This window comes from Rhinolophus ferrumequinum, chromosome 10 (genome assembly GCF_004115265.2).
Source record: "Rhinolophus ferrumequinum isolate MPI-CBG mRhiFer1 chromosome 10, mRhiFer1_v1.p, whole genome shotgun sequence".
Classification (NCBI taxonomy): Eukaryota; Metazoa; Chordata; class Mammalia; order Chiroptera; family Rhinolophidae; genus Rhinolophus; species Rhinolophus ferrumequinum.
The window spans coordinates 5,664,266-5,681,067 of record NC_046293.1 but is presented as its reverse complement, the minus strand read 5'-3'; the positions used below and the strand labels follow the sequence as shown (position 1 = coordinate 5,681,067).

Sequence of the window (16,802 nt, the reverse complement as noted above, 5' to 3'; positions counted from 1 at the left end):
GAGAGAGGGACAACCACTGTAGAATACAAGGGGAAATAAATGCACAGCAGATCACTTAGGTATTATTTCAGTTGCAATGATCACAATTTTAATATTACAAAGGAAGTAATCAAATTGGAAAGCTTGACTTCAGCACGCGTGTGTGACCCGTAACTTCTCACTGCTACTAGGTGCTTTCTAGGCCAGCCACTGCACATGTGCCCGTTCCATAAACACTCCATGACACCTCCCATGGAGGCCTGGGGAGCAATCATCCCAAAGCCCCTCATTTCTCCCCATCGTGATTCTCCTCGTGTTCCTTATTACACCTGGATTGATAATTACCACGGACGTGGACATGTGATGTTGGAATTACTGTTCTTTGTGAAATTTGACTAAGTTGGCTTTCTCCTTTTAATCATCCCCACCAGCCTGGAAGACTTCCCACACAGGGCTTGTCCTGGAAAGATTCATCACCTAAACGGCATTAAATAAACAAAACTTAAATACCGTTTAGATTAAGGCTATAAATGCAAGTCCAGCAGATATAGCTACAAAATCAGAGTTAGGTTGGAATCTGTTTTCCTGCCTTGTATTGTCTTTTAAATTATTATATATCTGTAGACTCAGAAAAGAAATAGCTTTCCTCCTGAAGTCATATTATTAGCTTTCTTAAGATCATATTAACTGTCTATTTTTTTCCTTGTTTACCTGTTTGAACTTCTTCACAATTGTTTCTGTACATAAAATTGAACATCGTTCACAACATAAATTATTGAAGCATTTTGCTCTTGCTGTAATAAATCTTGCCTGTATTTATACCTCGATCCACTGACACCCTTCGCTGAGTAAAAGCACAAAAAGAGATTTTACTTCTGGTCACATTTGGAAGCTTCTCTAAAAAGTGACCTGCCCGTCAGGCCTGGCCTTGCACTGTCATTGGCTCCTGCTTGGTTGTGTAACCCAATCCATGGCCACATGTGAACTTGGGGAGGCCACACCTGGTATACAAGTGGACAAAGGCCGAAACCGAAGCCAAAACTGGAGGCGGATTATCTGCTTGGGGCACCCACGTGGTCAGGACAGCTGCTATGAGCTCTGGACTGTGGTGACTCCAGTGTCACAGGAGACCCCTTGCAGCTGCACCCTCCAGTTGGTTTGGTCCCAGGCCCAGCAATCCTGTCCTCGGCTGTCCCCAGCCCTGGTGAGGGACTGGCCCAGGGCTGTTTATTTTGCCCAGATATTGATCAGGTCCTCAACTCCCAACAGAGTTCCTTCCTGGGGTTTGGACCTGCGTGCAGTGCTGAGTGAGACCCCAGGCCTTGTTGCTTTCCAGGGACAATTCCTGTCCCCTTTGCTCTCAGCCTGCCTTTTCTCCCCTCCTGTCTGATCCTGCCTGCTCCTTGGAAGGCAGGATGTCTCTTCAGGGTGGTGGGCAGTGCAGGTAGAGGGAGGGTGGTAGGGCGGTCTCAGGGGGTGGTACACAAGGAGAAGAACCCAAATGACATTGATCAGGTGCCCCCCCCACCCCACCCCTGTTCTTGGGACTCAAACCAAGTGGGGTGGGTTCAGCTGCCATTTGCTGTGTGACCTGTTCTCAGGCTCCTCCTCCAAGAAGGGGCTGCAGACTGCAGGGTCTTTAAGACACTTCCACTTCTGATACGTTTTTCTGGTGTGTGTTCCCTCAGACTTTTTATTTGGAAAAATGTCCAACGTACAGAAAAGTTGCAAGAATAATACAATGAGCTCTCAGATTCACCAATTATCATTTGATATCTCCCTCTCCCTTTCTCTCTCTCTTTTTCTCTCTCACTCTTTCTCTCTCTCTCCCCCTTCCTTCCTTCCTATTGATCTGTTTGCTTTTGCTGAACCACGGAGAGTAGCAGATATGTGACTCTTTGCCTCCAAACACTTTTCACCACATATCTCCTGAGACCAAGGCCGTTCTCCTACATCCCACGGTGCAATTATCAAATTCAGGAAATTTAACATTGATACAACACTATTACCTAGTCTCCAGGCGACATTCCTCTTGCTCCAGTTGCCCATAATGTCCTTTCTAGTTATTATTTTTTTCTGGTCCAGGCTTTAATCCCAGGTCAAACCGCGTTTACTAGCTGGGTCCCTTTGGTCTCCTTTAATCTGGAGATGGATTTTATTAGCGGGCAGGTGATGGGTCCCCCTGTTGGCGCCTCCCCACTGCCAAGGGAACTTTTACTTTGATAGCGTGTGAAACTTCCATCAGATGTTTTACCTTCTGTTGATGATCTTTGCCTGAATCAATTATCACTGAGGTGGTTTAACCAGTTTACAAGGTACTTTGGGAAACAAAAAAGACCTTTGTCCCCATCATTCCTCAAGGTCCTTCAGCAAGCCAAAGAACACAGCCACCCCAAAAGCCCATTTGCCTTCTGGGCATTCTGTCCACTGAGAAGCCCCTACTCTACTTAACTGTTTGATCCTTGGGAGAGGTTGGGAGTGGGGCAGAGGAACCATTAGTTTCCTTTTATGGAGGAGGAAACTGAGGCCCAGAGTGGGGAGAGAAGTGGGCGACAGTGGAACAGCTCCTGCCCAGGAGTCTCTGGGTTCCCACCCCTTCCACGGCCTGCAACAGGAGTTCGGAAAGGAGGCTTTCAGGCTGACTAGAAGGCAATCTTTCGGGGTCCAGGTTGGGGCTCTCTGATCCCTCTCGTCCCTGCTACCTGTGCAGGACATAGTTAGCCAGATTTAGCAAAGGAAAATATAAGATGTCCAATTAAATTTGAATTTCAGGTAGACAATGAATAATTTTGTAGTATAAGTATATAGTATAAGTAAGTAGTACAAGTATGTAGTATAAGGAAGTAAACATTGCACTTAAACATACTCGTCTTAAAAACATTATACTAAAACCTCACGATGTCTGGGGTTTGCACTGATACGAGGGTTGCCAGGTAAAATATAGGTCACCCAGTTCAATTTTAATTTCAGGGAAATGATGAATAATTTTTTTCACCCAGATGTGGGGAATTAAAACACGTTCGGCAGGTGTCATCTGATGTAAGAAGTGAGGCAGGTGAAGTTGGTGGGGCGTTGAATGCTGGGATGCGCTGTCCTCCTGAGAGTGGCTGACAGCCCTGGGAGGCCACTATCAGGCAGTTCTAGAAAGTTCCCTCTGGCTAGGGGATGGTATGGAGCATGGGCAGAGGGACTAACAGCCAGGGACCAATCAGGGGGGTGGCTGCAGTGACCGTGACGTGCCACGAGGTTCCAGCCCATGGCCAGGGGATGACAAGAGCATTCAGGAGGCAGGACTGACGGGGCATGGGGCCCACCTGGGGAGGATGGGCAGAAGGCTTCTGGCCTGGTACGGAAGGGGGCAGGTTTAGGGGGACTGTGGGAGCGGGCCGGGAAAGCCTGAGAGGCAATGGAGTCCAGTGTGCGGAGGTCTGAGGGGCTGGGCCCAAGGAGGAGAGTGGACCTTGAGTGGGGAAGGAGGGACGACGTAGAGGTCGGGCAGGTGGCAGGCTGTGCAGTGACTTCTGCCCAAATTACTCCCCCCACCTCATTTTTGCTATATGAGGAGATGACTGAACACCAGGGCCCTGGGAGGGGAGGAGAGGGGAGGGGAGCTGCCAGAACCAGCCAGCCCACCTGCCCACACCGAGTTGAATGTCTGGAGACGCCTGTGAAATGACTTGTGGGAAGCTAATGTAGTCATCCCCTCCGGCGTTTACCATTTGAAGAGGGAGCTTGTTAACAGGAGAAGATGCAGCTCCTGGGCCAGAGTCTAAAGCATTAGCGGTAGCATGGCAGGCGCCCGCTGAGTCGGCGAAGCAGCTTCCGCAGGGAGGGGGCACAGGGACGGAGGTCGGTTCCTGTGCCACCGAGCCTGTCCTGCTGAGGCCTCTTTGGAAGCCACACCGTCTGCTCTGGTGCAGTCTCACGCGAGCAGAGCTGGGAGGTTGATGAAAAGGGCACTGGTGTCATGCTTGCTTTACGTGGCACCCACATCGGGAGTTCCCCTCGGAAGTACTGGGGTCCCAGCTAGAGGACCCAAACCCTGTGGAGAGAATGCAACGTGGCCAGGACTCTGGGGTGGGGGAGGGAGCGCTGCAGCAGCCGAGCTTGCGAGCGAGTGGTCCTCACCCAGGGCATCCTGTCTCCTTCTCAGAGGCTGCGGCTCAGAGAGGGGAGAGCCTCGCCCAAGCTCACACAGCTGCTGAGAGTTTGAACTCAGGTCTATTTGCCTCTGAAACTCAGCTCTCCCCATGGCTGCATGCCCCCGGGATTGGCATCTGTTTCCTCTTTGTCGTTGGCAGGGGCTGCCTTACTGTGGATGGCAGGGACTGACTTGGGGGTGGGGGAGGCTCTGTGTCACTTCCCCAAATCCTCCCTTTCCCAGACCAAAGATTTTTAGATCTTGGCCCTTGCTGTGTGACCTTGGGCAAATCACTCCCCTCTCTGGATCTCAGTTTCCTTGGCTATAAAATGGAGGATCATCTAAAATCCAGACATCATCTAGAGCAAAAAGGAGGCCATGGGAGGTATCTAGCCCATGGAAGAATCTGTTCTGGGTTTTGGTTTCATTTGAATCAATTAGTATAGGGAAGGGCCATGAGGACTATTTTAACAAAAGAAGAAACTAAGAGGTTGGATTCCAAGCCCGCTGCCTGTGTGCTGCCAGGCACAGAACTCAGGCAGGCGTTAACCAATCACACAGAACAAAACATCCAAAGGCTATTAAGCAGAGATTCCATTATGGCCATTCCCTCAGTTAAGGCCGCCGCAAATAAGACACAGGTTGTGCCTCACAAAAGTTGAATAAGACAAACCTGCCCCTATTCCTCTTGCAACATACAAATTTAAGGATAAGCTTAATGGGTCTTCTTTCTGCCTTTCCCCCATACCAGTAAGTTTGCCATGGAAACAGAAAACACAAACTCTTGCCCGAGGGATGGAGGGCCCCTCTTCCACTAGTGATTAGAGACCGGCACTCTGTCTGTGGGTGGCCTTTCTTTTCTTACTTACTTTCTGCTAAATAAACTTACTTTCACTTTAAACTCTGTAGTGGCTCACGGTTGAATTCTTTCCTATGTGAAGCCAAGAACCTTCTTAGCTGAGGGTTTGAGTCCCCACTCTGAGGGACATTCACCCCCACTCCGGCGTCCCAATTACCAAGTTAGGATTTCCGGCTTCTTGCGCCACATCTGAGACTCTTGCAGTACCGGCTCCCAGCTGAGGGCCCTGCAGGTACTAGATCTGCAACCTCTGGAGGAGCTGATTCTAAGGCTGATTCTAAGGCCCTCGCAGGTGCCCCATCTGGTGGAGCAATCCTCGCGCGCGTTGCTCCCTGGGAAGCAGGAGACTGGCATTCTGGGCCTGGCTCTGCCTCACCCAGCTGTCTAATCTTGGCCAGCCACCATTCTTCTCCGGGCTAAATCTGTAAACACGAGTCATTATACCCACCTCAGAAGGCTGTGGTGGCCATTGAGAGATATTTAGTTTTAGTTTACACCTGAGACACCAGATGTAAAGCTGCTTTACGAAATGGATCTGTGGACACGTGGAAACTAGCTCTAGAAGCACCAGTGTGTATGGTGTGCCAAGGGCTACGCTGGGGAATCAGAGAAAATTATAGTTCATTGCCCAGAGACACATACAAGCACCAAGCTGAAAACAGTGGGGGAACCCCAGGGCCAGGGGAAATCGAGGGAGACCTCAGTGAAGCTGACATGTGAGCAGATTCATTCATTCCTCATATCTTTACTGAGCACCTACAATGATCCAGGCACCATTCTTGATGCTGGGGGTACCACACTGAGCAAGACAGACAAACACGTCTTTGAAAGTTGACATTTTAGTGGGGGAAAACAGAATAAACAAGAAATTTCTTTAAAAAGGCATGTAATGTCAGGCAGAAGAGGAAAGGCAGAGCAGGACCACAGGGACAGAGGTGGTAGGGGCAGTGGGTATTTTATACAGGGACCAGGGAGGTCTTCCTGAGGTGATGACATTGAAGCAGAGACCTGAAGGAAGTCATTGAGCAAGCCCTGTGGATAAATGGGGAAAGAGCATTCCAGGCAGTGAGAACAGCAAGTGCAAAGGCCCTGAGGCAGGAGTATACTTGGCATCTTTAAGAAGGAGCCATGATGTCGGTTTATTCCATTCCTGTCATGCTAGCTTTGGTCAGTTGGCTCAGCCATGTCTGCCAGGCTTCTCCCTGTAAAGATCCTTCCCTCTTTGTATTTAATAAGTCATCGGTGGGGTGGTCCTTTGAGGCTGGGATTACATGCAGCAATCCCCTGGCAGTTTTAAAACACGTCTTTGACATTCCACCCATTGAGAGGTGGGGTCTGGGTCCATTCCCTTTGAATCTGGGCTCTGTGACTTCTTGACCAATAGAATATGGCAGAAGTAACACTCTGCTATTTTGGGGGGGGAGGGGCCAGGCCATAAGAAATTGATGGCTTCCACGTCCTATCTCCTGTGATGCTTGCTGTTGAAACCCAGACACTCTGCTGTGAGGAAGCCCAAGCAGCCCAGAGAGAGGCCCTGTGGAGAGGAAATGAGACCTTCGACCCTCAGCTCACCTGAGTTCCCAGCCACCAACTTTGCCAGTCGTGTGAGTTTGCCATCTTGAGAGTAGGTCCTCCAGCCCCCAGTTGAGCCACCCCAGCTGACTTCCTGTGGAGCAGAGATGTACCCTCCGAAGTCTGCTCAAATTTCACACCCATGAGCAAATTAAAAAATTGTTATTTTATACCACTAAGTTTTAGAGTGGTTGTCTACACAATAATAGTTAACTGGAAAAAAAACCTCATGAAGAAAGTCTCCCCATTTTGCAGATTAGAAACTGAGGCACAGGAGGTTGAAATAGTTCACCGAAGGTGTCACAGCCAGTTAGTGGGGGACTGGCATTTGAAATCAGCCTCTTAATATTGTATTTTGGTGACAGAAGTTCTTAATTTTAATGAAGTTCAATTTATCCGTCTTTTATTTATGGTCAATATGCTTTGTGCAGATATACTGGTTTGAGACTTTTTTCCACATATGACTACGTAATCGCTTTTAACGTGTAACATAAAATGGTCCTGGTGCTCCCGCCCATGGAATAGTCATTCATCTGATGGAGGGCCATTGACAGATATTTAGTTCTGTCCTAACTTTTCACTATTTTGGACAAAACTGTGGGGAACATCCTTGCATGTACATTTTTGCATTGTTCCAATTATTTCCATAAAATAAATGCTTAGCTGGAATTGCTTGGGCAAAGAAGGAGCAAAGTTTTAAAGATTCCTAGTAATACAGCCAAACTGCCCTTGGGTACACTGTGTGAGCAGATGTGAGCTTTCTGGGCTGCCATAACAAATTACAACACACTGGCAGGCTTCAATAAACAGAAATTTGTTCTCTTGCAGTTCAGGAGGCCAGAAGTCAGGAATCAAGGTTGGTTCTCTCTGGAGGCTCTGAGGGAGAAACTTCCTGCCTCTCTCGTAGCTCCTGGTGGTTGTTAGCAATCCTTGGTGTTTCCCGGCTCGTGGCAGCAAAACCCCAATCTCTGCCTCCATCTTCTCCCTGTGTCTGTGTCCCCTGCTCTAATTATGAGGATGCCAGCCATTGGATTTGGGGTCCACCCCCAATCCAGGATGATTTAATCTTGAAATCTTTAAATAATTACACCTTTGAAGATCCATTTCCCAATAAGTTCACAGTCGGAGGTTCTCGGGGGGATGCGTCTTTTTGGAGGACACTACATAGCTGTTCCTTCTTTGTTCCTCGCCACATACAGCCCGGTTGTTGGTGGAAGACAGGATGATCCCCGCTTGAGCACGAGCTGTGGGCATCCCTGGGGCATGGGATCTGGGCAGGTCTGGGCAGACCAGTCCTGGATGGCGCAAGCCTGGCTGACAGCTGCTTGTGTGAGGGACTGAGCAGGCCCCTGAGAGGGGAGCTGTCCTTGGGAGCAGGAGCTGGGCTCCTGGCCACGACCATCTCTGCCCCTCCTGAGCACTTTCCAGTGCTGTTCCAGGTGCCATATGTGGTGAGCTGGACCCCAACACAAAGTTAGCCATGGAGGGAGGAGGCATTCTGAGTCTATCTCACGGTGTCCGTTGCTGGCATTGGTCTCCGAGCCAACCCTGAGGCCTAGGCTGCCCACCTTGGAAGGCCAGACGTACAAGCTCTACTATCCTGCCTGTGTGAAAACAGGGCCTGTGCAGGCCAGTGGGGGCAGGCCTGACTGGTGCAGCCTCAATGACTAAGTAAAGCCAGTGTCCAGCTTTCAGCAAGAAGCCGGCCTACTCTGATGAACAGAATGACTGACTATTGGCACCACCTGGGAGGTGCCAAGGGTCCCAGAAGCTGTAGGATCCAGAATGCTCCCAGTTGAAGAGCTGGTGTTATTGAGAGCTTCCTGTGTGCCAGGTGCCATTATAACTCATATAAGTCCCACAATAAGCCAATGTGGGTTACAGCTGGGGAAACTAAGGCACACGCTATTCCGTAACGCGCCAAAGGTGGCATAGCTAGTGAGTGCTGGAGGGGACTCAAAGTCAAGGCTGGCTGGCTCCAGAGTTCATGTTCTTGTGATGCATTACCGCCTGTGACAGGAGCCTGATTCAAGCTACACAGGAAGGAATTTACTGAAGGCCCCTGGAGTAGCTCCCTAAATCAAAGGAGGGGCCTTGGGAAAGGCTGCAGAATGGCCAGAGCCAGTGCCTCAATGCTGCCAGGGCTCCGCTCCCCACTCTTTTCCTCTCTCCACCACTGATGAGTGCCTCCCACCACCTACCAGGCGTGGTCTGAGTAGAGAAATCCTAGGGGAGCACCTTGAGTGGTTTGTTTCGTCACGTGTCCATCTTTGGACCAAAACTCTCCAACTGGCCCAGTTTGGGTCAGGTCCCTACTCTTTAGCCAATCACTCTGGTGAGGGAGACAGAGTGAAGTTGGGGGAGGGGGGTTGGTAACTTCCTTTGGGATCACAGGGCTGGCGTGAGATGGGTGGAGGAGGGTCCCCAGGACTAGGGGACAGCTGCCTGTGGGGAGTTGAGCTGGCTGAGGGGTCCACCACTCAGGATCCTAGGATCACCACTGGGTCCTAGAGTTGGAAAAGGCTCCATTCCTGACTTGCTGCATGACCTGCGGCAAGGAAAGAAGGGAAGGCTGCTCTGAGAACCTCAAAACGCTGCGTAATCTTATGCAAACAAAGGAGGAAGGGCATCACCCTAGGACACCTGTGCCAGGTGATTTGCATGTGTGGAAAGAGGATAGAGATGTTAACCTGGGCTGTTTTCTGTTTCCCGTTTCCCCCCTTCCCTTTCCTGTGCTCACTGCCCCAGGGGACAATCCAGGTGGCGCAGAATGCCAGCTACTTGTGTGGAGTGGGGAGAGGATTGCCAGCATGGACAAAGGTCCTTGAGGACACACACAGGAAGAAAGGCTCCCAGCCCGGACCAGGGCAGATGGGCAGAGCCTCAGGGATGTTTGTAGATCCTGGAGCCAAGGGGCCTGCCCACAGCACGACTGCCAGCCCAGCCCGTAGGATGTCTTGTGCGAGTTCGAGAAAGGTGCCCCCTCTGGGAGACTTCCCATGCTGGGATCCGGGGCTTGCTGAGTGGCCACACTGGGTTTCAGACTTGGTTTCCACTCCCACACACCTCTGCTGGTTTCTTGCACAAGAGGACAGGATGGTCCTGACTGCACGGCTTCCTGTGTGGGCCATGGCCGTGTGTATGGACCACTAGGACTCAGGCAGTCTCCCCAGAATTCTCCCTGGCGTAGGGAAGAGGAAGCAGCAGGAAGCTGCTCAGTTTCAGCCACCCTATGCTGATTTGTGACGATGAGACGGGGTCCGGCAGAAACCCATGAGGACCGGCACCATCCAGTCCCTCACCTAAAATTCCTACGATTCTGGAGCTGACGCTGTTTCCCGCCAGCGGGGCAGTCAGGGCTTAGCTGAAACTGCCTTTTAGAAAACAAAACAGCTGTGTGCATTGAGTGAGACTCATATCCAGCACACACCAATGACCTCGTTTTATTCTCACATCGACCCTATGAGGCAGGAAAGCCAATCCACCTCATAGTAGATGAGGAAAGCAAGACAGACTCAGAGAGGTCAAGGAGCCTGCCAGAGTCACACAGCCCCACAGTAGTGGTACCAGGTCGCACCCAATCTCCAATTCGACCTCTTTCTCTCCACTTCTGCCCTCTGCTCTCTGCTTTTTCTTTCTTTCACTCATTCGGCAATTTTATTAAGTGCTAATTACTTTAATACCCTGCAGGGTCCTAGGGCACACAGCATGGAACAGGACAAGGGAGCTGAAACGTGTACATAGATCCTGGCCTCTGTGAGGCTCAGTTGCCTCATCTGTAAAATGGGGATAATAATGTTGCATACTTAGTGGCATTCTTGAAAGGGTCCAGTCAGATAATCTGTCCTCTGTGGAAGAAGTTTCTTTGCATGGCCACACTTGAGTACGGTGTTCTGCTCCCCCTCATGGAGAGTGGAGTGTCTACATGTTATTTGGAATTCTTCTGCATGGGGGATTTTTCTCCTCGTTCTGTTTATTTATTCAATCATTTATTTATATCAGTATGAACTCATGGGTTATATTTTTTAGAAATTTTCCTACTTTGGGTTATAAACCAATTCTCCCTTCCTTCCTTTCTCCCTTTCTCCAGCTCTCTCATTGTTCTGTCTTTGGCCACTGGTAGCTCTTTCCCTTGGCCCGTGTCCCTTTACATAGTATGTGTGTGTTTCAGCACTTCCTTAGTTTCTGGTTTCTGGCACACGGTATTCCAGGCTCATTTTGTATCATTCCTGCCCTAGTCCTAGAATCAGCTGTTTTTCCAAGGAGCCTTGGTTCCTTTTCTTGGAGTGTGGTGTTAGAAACCAAGATCTGGGTGAATAATATTCCACTGTATGGATAAATACTTTCTATCCATTACCCCATTTATGGACATTTAGGTTGTTTCCACTTTGGGGCTACTATGAGTAATGCTGCTATGTACATCTGCATACAAATTTTTACATGGACATGTTTTCCTTGCTTTGGGGGTAATATACCTAGAAGTGGAATTGCTGGATCATACAGTAAGTCTAGGTTTACCTTATGGAAGAACCGCCAAACTTATTTTCCACCATTTTACATTTTCCCAGCAGTGCGTGAGGGTTCCAGTTTCTGCACATCCTCACCAACACCTGTCATTGCCTGTCTTTTGGATGATAACCATCCTCGTGGGTGGGAAGTGGTGTCTCATTGTGGTTTTATTTCATATTCCCTCACGATGAGTGATGTTGAACACCTTTTCATGTGCTTGTTGGCCATTTGTGTATCTTCTTTGGAGAAATATGTAATCAGACCCTATTCCACGGTTAATCGGGCTGTTTGTCTTGATTACTACTTTTGGGCACCCCCTTCGATTTGAGGCCTCAGGAGATTGCCTCTCTCGCTTCACCCAGTCCCGACCTTAATCTGAAAGAAGAGAATGGGGTGCCGTGAGCCTTGGTAGGGGCACCTCCTCAATTCCCAGAGGTTTTGGTGGTAAAGTGTGGGATGAGAATAGGGAGGTGACAGGATGAGGAGCCCTGATTCAGGGTGGGCATGCGTCCTCATGTGGGGAGGGAGGGGGCTGGATGGCCCGGTGTCATCTGTAGAGCACCACGAGCGGGGACCACTGGGGCACCTGTCTCTACATAGCTGACAGAGGCAGTATCTGCTCCCACAGGGTACCCAGAAGGCCACTTTCCACCTGAGCGAACTCCAAGGTATTTGTTCCCAAACGAGTTTGTGCCTGTTGAGTCCTTGCTGTCTTAACTCCTAAGGTACCTAAGTGTTACGCAAACTGCTAAAACTCGAGGGCAAACAGAAAAATCATGGGGGTTCCTGTGAAAATAACCTTGAATCCCATGGATGAGTTTGATATAGGCAAATCGCTTTAAAAACCTCTGCAAATTAGGTGAGTGAGGTGACTGCTAAACACCAAGAGGAAATCGCCAAAATCTAGAAGGGCTCTGCGCTCAGATGGCTTCGCAAGCCTCTGAAGGTTCTAGCTCCACTTTGGGAGCATGCCTGGAAGTCACAGATGCTGTCTGATGGGTGTGAGTGAGGCGAGAAGCACCATCCCGTCCCCAGGCAGCAGCCCCAGTTTCCAGAAAGGTCTGGGGGTCCTCATCAACAGATTCTGAGGGGATGTCCACTGACACAAGTTAAAGTACACCGTTTAAGGCACGCATGAGCATTCATTAATAATGGCCCTAAGGCCATGAACTTCAATAACTCACCATCCACAGTCTCAATTGCATAGGACAAAAGATCTCGACTGTGGCGTCCTGTGCTCCAGATGCTATATGAGGGAGAAGAGAGACACACTCTCGTCAAGGAGAGCAGGGACGGAGATGCCGTCTTGTCTGGGACCTCATTGGACCCACCCAGCAGTCCTGGGTGGGATACGGACAGGTGAGCGGCCCCATTTCCCATGGCCCCTACCTGAGGTTCACAGAAGGGCGGGAGTCACCCACGGCTGGCTGATGGACTTGCAGTGGGAGCTCTTTTCATGCTTCTGGCTGCAACTGCAATAAGGAGCATCCTAGGAACAAGAAATAAATCCAGAGAGAGCTCTGGGCGGGTCCCCGCAAGTCAGCCTCCAGGATTCAGATCCGTGATACAGCTGGGAGTTGGGCAAAGGAAAGAACACAGGTTCCAGTGTCAGATGGACCCGGGTTCAAGACACAGCTCCTCTACCCATTGGCTGTGTCACCTTGGCTGGAATCTGTCTCCGATCTGCAATGTGGAGGTGATGACACCTGTGTGACACACGCCCCTCTGTGGGTCTGCGCTCCCTCCTCTGTGAGGGGGGATCTCGCAGGGCTGTGTTAAGGAGCACGCGGACCAGTGGTGAGTGCTTTGGAGATGGAACGACTGCTCAGGCCCCTGACTCTCAAGGGCTCTGCCTTCCCAGCCCCCAAGGCCCAGGCTGCCAGCCGAGGTGGGCTCCTGGCCCCACGCGAAGGGGCGCAGGCTCTGGGATGCCAGGTGGGCATGCAAAGTGGTGGGGTGGGCGTGGCAAATTCCCACCCAGTCAAGGGCTTCCTCCACCACGGTCACTTCCCCTCTCAGGGCCTCAGTTTCCTCATCTGTGCAAGGGGGACAATACCCCAGGTAAGGCACCTACCAGGTGGTTGGGAGGGTCGGAAGAGCACATTCTGTTTCCCAAACTTCAGTCATTCCAGGGCACTGGAGAGGCTTGTTCCATCTGAGCCCCACCTCTTCTGTTATGTCCTTAAATTGAGTCACTTTTTTCCTTAAAAAAGAAACTTACCTCATCACAAATAGAGAACAAATATCACTTGCCAGAAATAGAAAGTGACCATAAAGAGAAGCACCATGGAAACAATGGGATTAAATTCTAGCTGGATGCTGTTGCCAGCCAGAGGCCTGAGCGGGGCTTGCTCTCCTCTGAACAAAATGAGTGCTCACCCGGAGTCCCGAAGGCGGCCAGGTGTCCTAGAACCTAACCCAGGCTTTCTCTTGACCTAATCGGAAGGCTGGAAGGAGACTTGAAAAGGCAGGACTTTTCTCTCCGTGGGAGTCCACATTAGTTAATGCCACATCCATGTAGCACTGAATGACCCAAGGACCCCTCAGCCCCAGTGGGATGCACCCATACCAAATGGAGTGGGAAAGGGCTTGCTTGGTGAACCCGGAAGTGCCTTGCACACAGTGGTGTTAGGCTTGTGGCTTAAGGCTTCCCACCGCCCTGAGCAGCTCACCTGGGTATCACCCCCACAGGTGTGGCCATCTGCGCGAATTAAGACTTGGCCACCCTGGGTTCTCGGTCAGTTTCTTGGAGTCTGGTTAGCAGAAAGCCACGTCAATTCCTGTTGGGAGTGCTGGGGGCAGAGGACCCCACCACAAGCCCCCTGTGAGGTCCTGTCCCCCAGAGGCCCTGTCCCACCTGGACACACCCCTCTGCCCACTAGGGGACCTTGTGCTGTTCACGCACTTAGCACACTGCACAGAGGCCTCCGTAGGCCTGCTTTCAAGGAGCTGAAGGCCTGGGGGACTCAGGCCCAGAAACAGGTGGTTAGAGAAAGATGGGGAAGCGCCAGAGAGGAGGGAAGGCTGAGGTCCGCCTGTGAGCCTGTGAGCCGCCCTGTGAGGTCACAGCCACTCCTGACCTGTCTGGGCTCCTGGCTTTAGAGCAAAGATGGGGAAGGGAAAGGAGGAGTTCTGGAGCTAGAAGGGGCGAGGGGCATGGCTGAGGGCCCGGCTGGCCAGGTGAGAGGCCAGCAAGGCCAGGGCGCCAGACTCCAGGTTCCCATCTCAGCTGATGTGCGAACTTGGTCAGCACAGGCCTGACCTCCCACATTCAGGCCTGAGGAGAGTGAGCCAACGATGGCACCTGGGGGTCTGCCCGGGCTCCTGGGTGGGCATAGGGGAGGTGTGGGTGAGTGGCATTGGGAAGGAACCAAGCGACAGAGGGAAGATAATGGAGGGAAGACATCCTAGGCCAGCCTTGTCAGAGATCTCTCTGCAAAGCTCACGTCACAGCCTTGTTATCCAGTGCCCCCAGGTGGATAATTTGAGAATGGGCGAAAACACTGAAAAAGGAAAAAGGAAACCAGTGTTGTCCTTACTTCCCAGATGGGGACCAAGTCAGCACGTGGAGCAGAGTCAAGCTACTGCATCTGATTCTGGCCTCCACCACGCTCCTGCTCGAGGACCTAAGGCAGGTAAACTTGAGTCCTCAGTTTTGTTACATGTAAAATGGGGTTCAATCCCAGGAGGACCTCAGCTAATTGGAGGTACCCCCACTCCCCCACACGCTGTTTATGTTCACTGGCATGGCAAACTGGTGACAGGATGACAAAGCCACATGGTGACCTTGCAGGTCTCAGAAAATCTGGAGAAGGCTGAAAAACTAACATTGCAGTCAAAGGCGGGGACACTGGCTCTGACTGCCACCCCGCCACCACCCCCCCCCAAACAACTCTGGGTGTTATTTTCCCTCCCTTGACCTCAATCTCCTCATCTATAAAATGGGGTGAATGAGATGGTGTGTGAAGCACTCAACACTGAGAAGACTGTATTCTTCCAGCTAGGATTACTCTGAGGATTTAATTACAATAAGTAAATTAAAGTGAGACAATGCATGCAAAACATGCAGCCTAGGGCGGTCTCAATAGTAAGTGCTGCTCCTGCTGGGGCTGTGACACCTCTAGGCTCAGCTGTTCCACGTGGGGGCCAGGGAGGTGGCACCCAGAGCGGAAAGCAGAGTGAGCCAGCCCCTCCCGTACTGCCTGCCTTGTGTGCCAGCCCAGGGGTCTCTGAGCCTCAAGGCAGCTGGCTTCTCCTCTGAACCCAGATGAGATACCCACCAAAAACTGCCCTCTCTGTGCTCACTTTAAATCTGCCCCCCTGAAACCATGCCTCTGCCTAGATGCAGCCACACACTCCTCCCTCTTTTATCAAACCCAGCAGAAGGGAGGAAAATGTCTTTTTCTTCTTCTTTCCTAGGTCAGGGAACCTGGGCCTGCCCAATACCTCCCACTCCCCCAAGCCTGTCTCCTGTGGCTTTAAGCTGCGTTCATGGGTGGCTGCTGAGTTGAGCCGGCTTCTCCTGTATGAGAACAGGAGCATGGGGACCAGGGGCTCCCGGGTATCCCAGGAGCTGCAAGGTCACAAGCATCCAGAGCGGGCAGCAGGGAGGCAGGAACGAAGAGCATGGGCTGAAAGAAAGGGACCCTAGCTTTGCACCTGCCCACTGTGTGACCCTGGCCATGTGAGTTGACCTCTCTGAGCCCCATTTCCAATTGTAGAGAACCTGTCTTTCACCCAATGTAATGATTGTAGGAGAAACACCAAATGAATATCTCATAGATGCTAAGGAGGTATTTAATAAAAATCCAACATCCATTCCTAATTTTAAAGAGTTGACTAAAATAGGAATAGATTTTAATGCTTTCACATGATAAAAATATATAAATATATGACACCAAAGCCAGCATTATATTCACTGGTGAGATACTAGATGCACTCCCATTAACTTCTTGAATGAGACAAGGATTTCCTGTCACCCCTACTACTTAACGCTGCTTTGGGGGAACTAACCCACGCAAATAGACAGGACACACAAATAAGAGGAGTAAGTGCTAGAAGTGCGGAGGGAAAATTCCACTGTTTCTAGATTATTACCTAGAGAAGCTAAGAGAATCTATTAGAAACTTTAAGGAGATTAGAAAAAAATTGGTATTTAAAAATCAAGTGAAACTAGTCTGTGTGGTATTATAAAGATGGATACATGTCATCATCCATTTGTCCAAACCTATAGGATGTACAGCACCAAGAGTGACCCTAATGGACTTTGGGTGACAATGATGTGTCAATGTCGGCTCATCCGTTGTAATAAATGCCCCTCTGGTGGGAGACGTTGAGAATGGGGGAGGTGGTGCATGTCGGGGTACAGAGGGTATAAGGGAAATCTCCATACCTTTTGCTCAGTTTTGTTGTGAGCCTAAAACTGCTCCAGAAAAACAAAGTCTATTAAAAAATCAATTGCCAGGGAGACCAATTAGCTCAGTTACTTCGAGCACGGTGCTCTTAAAAACAAGGTTGCCGGTTCGATTCCCACATGGGCCACTGTGAGCTGCGCCCTCCACAAGGAGATTGAAACAACTACTTGACTTGGAGCTGATGGGTCCTGGAAAAACACACTTAAATAAATAAAAGTTTTGGTTTTTTTTAAATCAATTGCCTACATATAGATACAGATACATAGTAATCAATTAGAATCTGTCTCTGAAGAAAAGACCTTATTTATAATAGCATTTAAGAAAAAAA

At 50.3% G+C, this 16,802-nt stretch overlaps 2 long non-coding RNA genes across 3 annotated transcripts in view; one reads left to right on the top strand and one right to left on the bottom strand.

Moving 5' to 3' along the window:
• The window catches only part of LOC117028400 (uncharacterized), a 19,824-nt gene extending 3,022 nt beyond the window's left edge, over positions 1 to 16,802 (top strand). Inside the window, exons 2-5 of one of the 2 annotated variants that reach the window (XR_004424120.1) lie at positions 12,254 to 12,419; positions 14,607 to 14,695; positions 14,854 to 14,958; positions 15,480 to 16,802. This is a non-coding gene — a long non-coding RNA (uncharacterized LOC117028400). The remainder of the gene's footprint in view (positions 1 to 12,253; positions 12,420 to 14,606; positions 14,696 to 14,853; positions 14,959 to 15,479) is intronic. The other variant, XR_004424119.1, reaches the window with a different exon arrangement.
• Positions 7,833 to 14,264, bottom strand: LOC117028402 (uncharacterized). Its single transcript, XR_004424121.1, has 3 exons — positions 13,135 to 14,264; positions 12,450 to 12,549; positions 7,833 to 9,099 (listed from the first exon to the last, which is right to left on the bottom strand). It is a non-coding gene; the product is annotated as an uncharacterized LOC117028402 (long non-coding RNA).